This window comes from Triticum urartu, chromosome 4A (genome assembly GCF_056163025.1).
Source record: "Triticum urartu cultivar PI428250 chromosome 4A, HENAU_Tu73, whole genome shotgun sequence".
NCBI lineage: Eukaryota > Viridiplantae > Streptophyta > Magnoliopsida > Poales > Poaceae > Triticum > Triticum urartu.
In genome coordinates this window covers 192264146-192274460 of record NC_141876.1, presented here as the reverse complement: position 1 = coordinate 192274460, position 10315 = coordinate 192264146, and the positions used below count along the sequence as shown (strand labels likewise).

Here is a 10315-nt window from a genome sequence, read left to right as displayed (position 1 = left end):
GTGTCAGCAAGGAGGACGCGCACGTCCATTGCTACTTGTTTGCGTTGGAGCACAGGTTCTCCAATACCTGGAAGGTTCTCCAGGGATCTCACTGGAGCTATGATCCTGTGATGGTTCCTTCTCTTTTGGTGTCCACCGCCCGCGCCGATACCCATTGTGCGCTAGGGTTTTAGTTGTATTAGTGATGTTATATCTATGATACTATTCGGGATGTATTAGTGATAATATTCGATGATGTATGGACGCATAAGATGATTTACTTTTGCTTATTAAATGCATGCTAATTTGAATACTTATTTATTTTATGATTTGGTTTTGCCTATTGAATGCTCATGTCAATATGAGTCCTATAAGATATTTTGAAATGTATATCTTGTGTTGCTCAAATAGGATATGTGCTTGCCCAAGTGGCCGGTCATGTTTGCAGGTTACACTTCTGAGTGTCCTATGTTTTGCCGGAGTGTTGATTCATTTCCGTTCCGGCAAATTTCAGGCCCTCGATATGTCCTATTTTAGCAAAGGTCATGCCGGATTTTTTCATGAATTTTGGCATGACTTGTGCCAGAATATGTAGAAAATATCAAGTGCCCTGGATTTGTGTGTTGAGTATCCTGGTAGATGCCTTTGATCGATTTTCAATTAATGTTTCAACTATGAACATAGGAAATGTCTGGCGGTGAGAAGGATTTCGGTATTTGCGAATACTGCGAAGACGAGCGCGGCCTATGCGACAGAATCTTCCAAGATGATGATAGGCGCTTCAGCATCAAGCTGGACAAGAACTTCGAAGTGGATACAGTAAGTCACAACGACAAGTCTTTTTCCGTATTTAAGCATGACATCTGTTTCATTTGCTTCAACTTATAATTTATTTACTTTACTATTCTACTAGCGTATCCCCTGCCATGCAAGAGTTTTTGTCTTGGATAAGATATGTTTCAGTCCTACGAAAACTATTATGGAGGTAAAGAGAGTTTACTTGAAGACCGAGCATGGTTATACTTTCCACGCAAAATTATACAACACAGACACCTACACCTATTTTAAATGCAAAACTTGGCAAGCATTATGCAAGACTTATGCATTTGAGCCTGATATGGTTATCACCTTTGATATTTGTCTGGAAGATGATATTGAATGTAATATCGACATCTGGGTCGATGTGCAGACGCCTCCAGTTATACCATTATGTGAGTTTCTCAACCATATTTATGTCTTCGATATTGTTTATTCAAAAATAATTGATAACTAATTTCTATTGACAGCTTATTTTCATTCCAGCAAATATGTCCGGCGCTTGGTAGACATGACCGTCTAATGTCCCGGAGCTGAACTAAACTGCGAGGAGATAGGTCATTATGTTTCATGGCTTGAGGATCTTCATACTGTCAAGACAAATTATTTTCCTAGACTTAAAAATCTTAGTACTCAAAATGTGCGACCAATAGTGTTTGTATTGAACTACAGTCACATCTATTTAGGAAAGATGGTAAAATGTTTACTATTTGCCCTCAGTGAATCTTTTGCATATATTATTTTTAAGCTAAACTTCATTGCTAAGTATGTTACTATACGATGTTCTTCAACAGGGACTCCCGATGAATGTTGTGCCTCATTGGACCAAGAGTAAAGGTCGCATGAGAATGGTTAGCTTATGGACAAGACATCCTACAATGAACTTTAGTGCATTCATGATTTCTAAAAGCGAGGAATGCTTAATAGTGAAAGACTGGAGCAAAATTGTGAACGATCACAGAGAAGTACTAGGGGGCAGCAATCAGAAGCGCAGCCCATGATTAGGAGACAGGTTTATCAACATGCTCCAACATGATGAAGCAGGAGTGCTACACATGTTTTATGCTATTTTACCGAGAGCTGTAGCAGTGATTAGCTAGCTAGAAATGAGTTATGATGATCAAATAGCCAGTGTTAGTGGTAATGACTATGATGATTATTATTAGCTAGTGCTGATGGTGATTAGATAGCTATCGCAGCTAGTGTTGGTGGTGATTAGCTAGCTAGAATGAGTTTGAAGATGATGATGTGTGCTACACTATGACTATGATGATTAAATAGCTACTGTTGGTGGTAATGACTATGATGATGATTAAATAGCTTGTGTTGGCGGATTATATTCAAGTGGAGACAACATATGGTGCACATCAAAAGTACTACTAGTCCAAACTAAATCAAGTTTGGATTAGTAGCATACTTTTGACATGCACCACATGTTGCCTCCACTTAAACCTAATCCATCTTCATTTGACACACTGTTCTGGACATATTTAAAACTATACAAAGGCTAGCCAACTCGCTTGGAGAATGCTCCCCCGATCGCGTCCTTTGTTGGCCCTTCGATGCTGGTCAGCGCGGTCTTTTTTTCGCTCCTGGCCGTTGGATCCTCGCTGGGAATTCACCTGTGCCATTCTCACCGCATGGTAGATCCTGGACGGGGTATGACATGTGGGCTCGGGCTAGCTCCGATTGGCTGGGTGCTAGTTTTTCGGATGCGCGGGGCAGCCTCTCCTGCCGCGCCGCATGCGCGCGCTCGCGTCGTGGAGACGTGCGGGCCTGTGGTTGGGCGTGGGCGTGAACCGTAGCCCCCCAGTGCCCAGCCGCCACACCCCTGACCCCTCCCTCCTCACTCCCTCGCCACACTGTCGCACCATCTCCCTCCTCCCTCCTCCCTCGTCACCAGCCGCCGCAACAGGGGATTTGCGGCCCCTCCATCACCAGCCGCAGCACCAGGAGATTTGCCGCCGCCGAGATCCAGCGCCTTGCAAGGTCCTCGGGTCAGCCTTGTCGCGCCCGCCACTCTGTCGACCAGATCTGTGCCCTTGACTCCCTCTTCTCTCGCGTCGCGCGGTGCCTGCTGCTCCACCATGTCGAGCAGCGCGAGCATCAAGCAATGGCTGATGCCAAGGTGAGCTTCCCCTCGGCTCCTCTCTCTCTCTCTCTCTCACCATCACACAATAATCTCCTCCTGATCTTGCTATTTGTGCATAATGCATCTCCATATGGCATTGATGTTCTTTCGATTTGCAGGCATGTCAAGATCAAGGATATTTAAACTTGTTTCTTTGATTGATGAAAGATTTCAGATCCTTCTGTAGATGAATTTCTGGTCTAAGATACATGGTGTTAATTGTCCCAAAGATGGAACGATTTGTTCCACGGAATTTATCTCCTTAGTTGCATTCCATTTACAGGTAAAGTGAGATTGTTACCTCTGTTTGTTTTTCCGTTTAAACTTCATGATTGGAGAATGGATATTAGCTTAGCTGCTGTATGGAATTTTTCATTAGAGGGGCCTAGGCTGAGACTTAATACTTAATTACTTTCTGTTTGAACAAAAGAAAAAGTGCACCTATGAATTGTAAAATGTGGAGTGCAAACCCGACATCCTCCAATATTACCTTATTTGGTGCTGATTTCCATCTTCCAGTTCATGTTCATGGCCTTGCTGTGGTTGCACGGTGGTTCGTGGGGAACAGGAGCAAATACCTTTGCTACAACCAAGGTCTTGACAAACCAGTCAGGGAGAGATAGGTTCGGTGAGTCATTTTACCCTTTGTTTACCCCTTTCAGATTAGCAGAGAAGAAGGATCTTTTTTTATTCCCTTTTGATTTCCTCTCTTGTTTGACTGGAACCTTTTTTCATAGTTTTGCAGGGGTTGTTATGTTCTGTCCCCTGTGGTAAGTTTGCTAGGCAGCGGCTTACTCCTCTCTTGTTTTTTTAGTTTTGACCACGATATCGAAATTACATCTGGTCGATGGTGTCAAGTTTAGGCAGGTACCATCAGCATTTTGTGAAGATTGCCATCGTCTAAATTTTATTGCAGCATGATGCATATGTAATAAGGAATTTGGTGTTTGAGAAGCATCACCGGAAGTTGGTATGCTAATATCTCAATTGGCAAGATAAAAGGACCACTACTTCTTACCTTCCAGTCATTTTAATATGATAGGAATGCAAGTATGTACTAAGTAGAAAAGATGGTTGAATTTGGTGCCCTGCATTTACACGACTAGGTGTTATTCAGTTTTTTTTCCTTTGACGGCTCTGAGTACAAATTGGAGCTTGTTGGGTACAAAATGTTGCCAAGATTAGTTCAGGATCAGAATTGTTGTCATGTTGTCCAGATATTGCTCTAAGAGTTTCCTAGAATTAGTTTAGGATCAGAGTTATTGTCATGTTGTCTAGATATTGCTCTGAAGATTCCAAACGTACTTTTCTGGTTGCTTGGTTATAATTTTTGCCCCCCAAAGGGAAGCTTTGGCCAGTTTCTTGCTAGAATATTATCATAAGGCTTGATTAATTTAGAACATACCTTTGTCTTTTCACTCTTATTTTATTTTAATAGTTATTTTACATGCTGTAAACTATTTCTTTTATTTTTCCAGGAAGAAATAGAAGTTGAGGGGAAGCTATTGCATGCTGGAAAATCAGTTGGTGTTGTCAATGTTGGTTTCAAGAAAAGGACTGGCAAATTGATGCTCAGGCACGTCATACAAAGTACTTGTATCTAGCAGATTGCGAGGATTCCCTTCTGTTGTAAAATAAAAACCTGGTTATATGTTGCATCTCAAAATCAAGATGTTGATTCAAGAAGAGAAAGGAGCTGTCGGCGTGCCATGGTGAGCGTCCTTGTCCCGGAGCATGCAGTTTATCAGTATAAAGTAATGGGTAACAATGTTTTCTCATACATATGATTCTGAAGTAATAGAGAGCAGGAAGTGGTAGGCTTAATTTCAGTTAGATAAATAGGTGTACTGCAGCATCATATATTTAGGTAATCCCTTGTATTTTTCTTTCCAGGTTCATGCTTTATACATCATGTATATATGCCAGCCAGGGAGGTGGATGGGCTTGTCTCCGCTGCGTCGTGAGCACCGTCGCCGCCTCTGCGGCCACCTTGCTCCGCATAGTAGCATGTGTGAGGAATCGGGGACAAGCGACCACGAGAAGATGGCGTCGGCGGCAACGGCAATGCGCATGTTGCGCGAAGCCTGGTAAGATGGGCGCGGCCTCTCCGCAGGCATTTCAGGATGGCGTGCCCGACGGCTTGGAACGCGCGCGCCCGGCGCACAGGAGGTGTCTTGGAGCACGCCGGCGGCAACATGCACCATGAGGTCCCGGAGCAGCCCAACCAGTACAGGAGGAACCCTGCCATTCCATCCTCACCTCTGGTCACAGGTAATCCCCTTCCAGTTCTGAGCAATTTTGTGCATCACAATTTTGTGTGGTACGTTTGTTTTTACCTATTCCAGTTCCGAGCCTTACTTGTTCATATGGTTTCAATTGCCGTCTCTCATGTGACGTTGAGAAAATCACATGTATATGCGTATTTTTTCCTCTGTACCCTGATTTATCTTAGTCCTTATGTCAAAGATACTGGATGTAGTAACAGGTCGACGTACTAACAAATGCAAAGAGAATGGACCTCCTCTTGATTAGCTCAAGAGGACCTGTATAGTGGCTTCATGTAATTTCTTGATTTCCCATAATGATTTTGCTGGCAATTTGTCAGTGTATTTCTAGCTGAAATTGCATGTATATCTTACAAATTTACATTGCAACAAATTAATAAGGAGTATAGAAGCATTTGCATCTATCTAACATATTTGTATGGTATGTTTCAAAAAGCTCAAGGTTAGATATGTACTGCTGTATGAGGCTATCATTAGGATGGAAGACAATTAATGTTAAAATATTGTTTGAATTTCCTTCTTTCTGTAAACGGCAATACAAGCTATGTTTGCGCCATGATTCTATTACAATTTTTTTAACAACTGACAATTAACGACATATCAAATGTTCCGTATTGAAATGGATCATTTTGTCAGGTTGGGTTTAGTAGGTCATAATTGTTTTATTCTGCGACAGGATTAATTTTGTTTATACTGTAACCTGTTCAAGGATTGACGAGTTTTCGAACCCTACGATCTTTGCACACTAAGGTTCAGCTGTGTTCTTTGTGAAATATACGTCCTGCAAGTCTCATGTGTCTTGCGTTGTTTTCGCTATCCAAGCTACAGGCTTTTGATATACTCAAAATGAGATTCTTTATATGGCGGGAGCTATACACATGATCGGTTGTTCATCATTTCAAGTTTGACTTATTATTAGTTGATTACCTGCTTCTATGCGGTGAACAAATGAGTAAGCAGTTTTAGTTGATAAAGGTGTAGGCAGCACATCTTTTTTGCTCCATTTTTTGGTTTATAAGTCAAGGTTGTTTAGCCTCTGAATATCTTAATTGTAAAACAGTTTTGATGCAATTTTTGAACCATTGTCTGTTTTGTTCGTGCAGTTCATGGTACCACATCTGCATGCTACATCTTGTGTAGATTTGGCTACCACATTATATTATGTTTCACTTTGCTCCGTCAAAGTTTCAGTAAAAAAATGAATTGAACATCTTTTTGTAGACATACAAAAATGGTCCTGCATTTTTTACATCGCCCTGAGATCCAATTCAAACTATATTTTCTGCCTAAACTGTTGCATACGTATGAGATCATGGGATAACTCAGACACGAGCCGGTGTCCAGTGCGCAGTTGGGTGCATTATTTCGTGACATCCAGTGCTAACTGTTTAATGCTGAGTAATCAAATATATTCCATGAAGTGCTTCTTGGTATTTTACAACCGTTTACTCTGAATTCTGGTCTTCATGCCTTCAGAAAATTTTCAGGTTGCTTTTCCATGATTTCAAATAACTTATACTGCGCTCGGGGCATATCTAGATCTAGCACAGAAGAGATGTGTTTCTTGAAGACCCGAACAATGACAATACTAACAGGATTGATTTTAATAATGCCAGTACTGCTCCATAAAATAAACATAGAACTACAAAGCTCGTGTTCACTCCTGCAAAAAAAAATCGTAACAGTTAATTCTGCTGTAGTTGTAGATGTACATCCTTTATTCTCACAACAGTTAATTCTAAGGCCATTCATATCGTTGCAGATTTTGCCTATTCTCTGAGATGGATGATGATGAGCGGTGCAACCGAAAATTCAGAGCTGGGCTTTACACACTTCAGTGGGTAAGTGAAGTTCCAGTTTTTCTTCTGTACCCTATTACTGCTCTGTTGTACAGAGAGCAGTGAGTGTATATTAGCTAAATGTTAGATTGGAATGCAGGAGTAGCATGACAACACCAAGGTAGAGACCTGAAGAGAAGCAAGGGGATGGACCAAGGAAACTAGAACTGTGTTGTCGTGATCTGGGTCGTGTCGTCTTCGTCCATCTCCATGGAGGCATATATACATAGGTTAGGTATAGGAAAGGAGGCCGTCTCCATGGAACTCTGACTGATGTGTAATGTCCTCATAGGACTGGACCGTTTACAGAGGGAGTACTTGAAAATAGATTCTTTATATATTGTTTGGTTCCATCACCCGCATAACCTAAATTAGCAATTTGGTATCTAAAGAGTGTAGTGTAACCATTGTGCTTGCTGCAGTTTTACTTTAGTGTTGAAATATTTTTGTTGGCTTGTTCTGTACTACGAAATATTTTTGTTTTCCCAGCCATTGTTTTCTAAATCCTATCAGCATATTACCTGATATGACCTTTGAAGTTTCTGTTTTATAACGAGCTTTGCACCGGTCAACTTGAGTATGGTATGGTTTATTCTTTTCTGTTGCGGCTATTCGAGAGAAATTTAGAGCTCCACAACCTTCTGAAGACTTGGCATAGATGAAACAATCAATCAGTTGAGATGCATCACATGATCTTTTTCTCTTGACATTTATGGGTATTGAACCCATAGATCAGCTTATCAATGGAACTCTTATCGGGTTGAGAAGGTGTCACAAAAACTAAAGAGAAGTTTAACATGGTCCCTGATTAACTCTTACCTTCTTACCTATTATGTGAAGGGGGTAAGAGGGACCTTGTTAAAATTAGCGAAAACTAAAAAACAGGGCGATTAGCTAAGGAAAGAAGCTAAGAAGCATCAGGAAGGATTTGTAGGATGGTACCGCGGTCAAATGCATCCTAGGATAGGTACTTTAAGAATTATGGTGTGTTCTTCTCCTTTTTTGTTTACCTTAGCCACATAGGTTAGCCTCAATTTATTATTATCCTTCTGTTTAGAGTAGATGTTTCCATTAGAACTGATATCCATAGGGTCAGTTTGAGATCCTCTCATGCTCAACCATCGCACTGACCTACGACACCATCGATTCTCAATCAAAACAATGTCAGCTTATAAATAACCATTGGAATAACTGCAAAAATTTACTTCCATATGAGTGCATCCCAAATAGAAAGGATCGCATCACAAGATCTATAATGCCTAGAAAACGAGACAAAAGCGGTGGGAATCGCCACAAAAAAGAGGGGAGATGCAAGATCGAGATAAATGGAAGGTAAATCTATGCATGCAGACAAATCCGAAATCAAAAGAGGTAAGAAATCGCACCGGTCGGCGGCTGAGGAAATGAAAGGAAGGGGATAGACAGTCTCTGCTGGATCCACCCCTGCCGTTTCATATTCAGCTCCTCACGGGCCACAGGCATCGCTCTACGTGGGCTGGGCTAAATAACATATGGACTATCCTAATACCTCCTGATCCCTATATCTTCATATATGCACAACAAAGACATGTTTTTTTCTTAGGTTTCTTATCTTTTTCCCTCTTTTTTTGCAGGAAAAAGATGCACGGCCAGATTTCTCATCATGATAACCATGTTTTCAAACTTGCTAAAAAATACAACCATGCCAACTTTACTCTCTCATCATAGTGGCCATATTTTCAAACTGAACATATTCATATTATGCAAAGTTTCCCTTTTCCCAGACTATTATTTAACAACATAATAAACATGTTTAAAAATTAGCATGATTTAGTTGAAGGTTCTTGCAGCATGAAACTATTTTCATCGACATCATGTCTTCAGCAGGTCTCTGCGCCATTTGGCGCAACGGGTCAACTAGTTGATATAACAAACTCATAATTGGTATTATACCAAAAAATTTATAACGGCGTACAAATACACTAAACATGAAAAAAATGAAAAAAATAATACTAGTAGTGATGGACAGGAAACACGCTACTACTAATTAGATTTGCAGTAGCACTGGAGTAAACACGTGCTGCGGCTATATGTCTTAGCAGTAGCATGTGCTGCATGCGCTACTGCTAAGTAATAGCTGTAGCGCTTTACTAGTAGAGCGGTTCCCCTCACTACTGATAGGCATAAAACCCACGCTACTACTAGGCTTTTCCCTAGTAGTGCCCTCTTATAGCGTTTCTACTTGTAGGTGCAGTGCTTGTTGTTGATGGCAGCTGGAACTACGTTGGTATTTCCCCGGACAGGGAGGGATGATGTAGCACATCGACGGCAGAGTATTTCCCTCAGTTATGAAACCAAGGTATCGAACCAGTAGGAGAACCAAGAAACACAACTTAAACAGCCCCTGCACACAAATAACAACACCTCACAACCCAACGAGTTAAAGGGTTGTCAATCCCTTTCGGTTAACGGCACCAGAAATTGGCGTGTGACGCGAGAAAGTTGTAAATATAGATAGACCGAACGCCAAATAAAATAAATTGCAGCAAGATATTTTTGGATTTTTGGTTTAATATATCTGAAAATAAAAGCAAGGAAAAAGTATATCGCAGAGCAGATATATGAGAAATAAGACCCGGGGGCCGTAGGTTTCACTAGTGGCTTCTCTCGAGAAAAATAGCAAAGGGTGGGTAAACAAATTACTGTTGGGCAATTGATAGAACATCAAATAATTATGATGATATCCAGGAAATGATCATTACATAGGCATCACGTCCAAGATTAGTAGACCGACTCCTGCCTGCATCTACTACTATTACTCCACACATCGACCGCTATCAAGCATGCATCTGGTGCATTAAGTTCATGGAAAAACGAAGTAATGCAATAAGAACGATGACATGATGTAGACAAGATCCGTTTATCTATATGGCGGTAGATATAGATCTCGTCTTTTTATCCTTAGTAGCAATGATACATACGTGTCGGTTCCCTTTCTGTCACTGGGATCAAGCACCGTAAGATCAAACCCACTACCAGGCACCTCTTCCCATTGCAAGATAAATAGATCGAGTTGGCCAGACAAAACCCAAATATCGGAGAAGAAATACGAGGCTATAAGAGATCATGCATAAAAGAGATCAAAGAAACTCAAATACTTCATGGATATAAAAACATAGATCTGATCATAAACTCGAAGGTCATCGATCCCAACAAACACACCGCAAAAGAGTTACATCATATGGATCTCCAAGAGACCATTTAATTGAGAATCAAGAGAGAGAGAT

General features: G+C 41.0%; 1 long non-coding RNA gene across 8 annotated transcripts; it reads left to right on the top strand.

Annotated features, from left to right (window-relative positions):
* Nucleotides 1–2554: 2554 nt before the first annotated feature.
* Nucleotides 2555–7602, top strand: LOC125551780 (uncharacterized). Of its 8 annotated transcripts, none has more exons than XR_015600683.1 (9): nt 2555–2923; nt 3046–3209; nt 3446–3554; nt 3664–3696; nt 4405–4502; nt 4598–4638; nt 4853–5197; nt 6974–7052; nt 7150–7602. It is a non-coding gene; the product is annotated as an uncharacterized LOC125551780 (long non-coding RNA). The 8 variants fall into 8 exon arrangements; XR_015600682.1 differs by having other exon boundaries at nt 4820–5197; XR_007303167.2 differs by having other exon boundaries at nt 2558–2923; nt 4405–4638; nt 4820–5197.
* The last annotated feature ends 2713 nt before the right edge of the window (nt 7603–10315 follow it).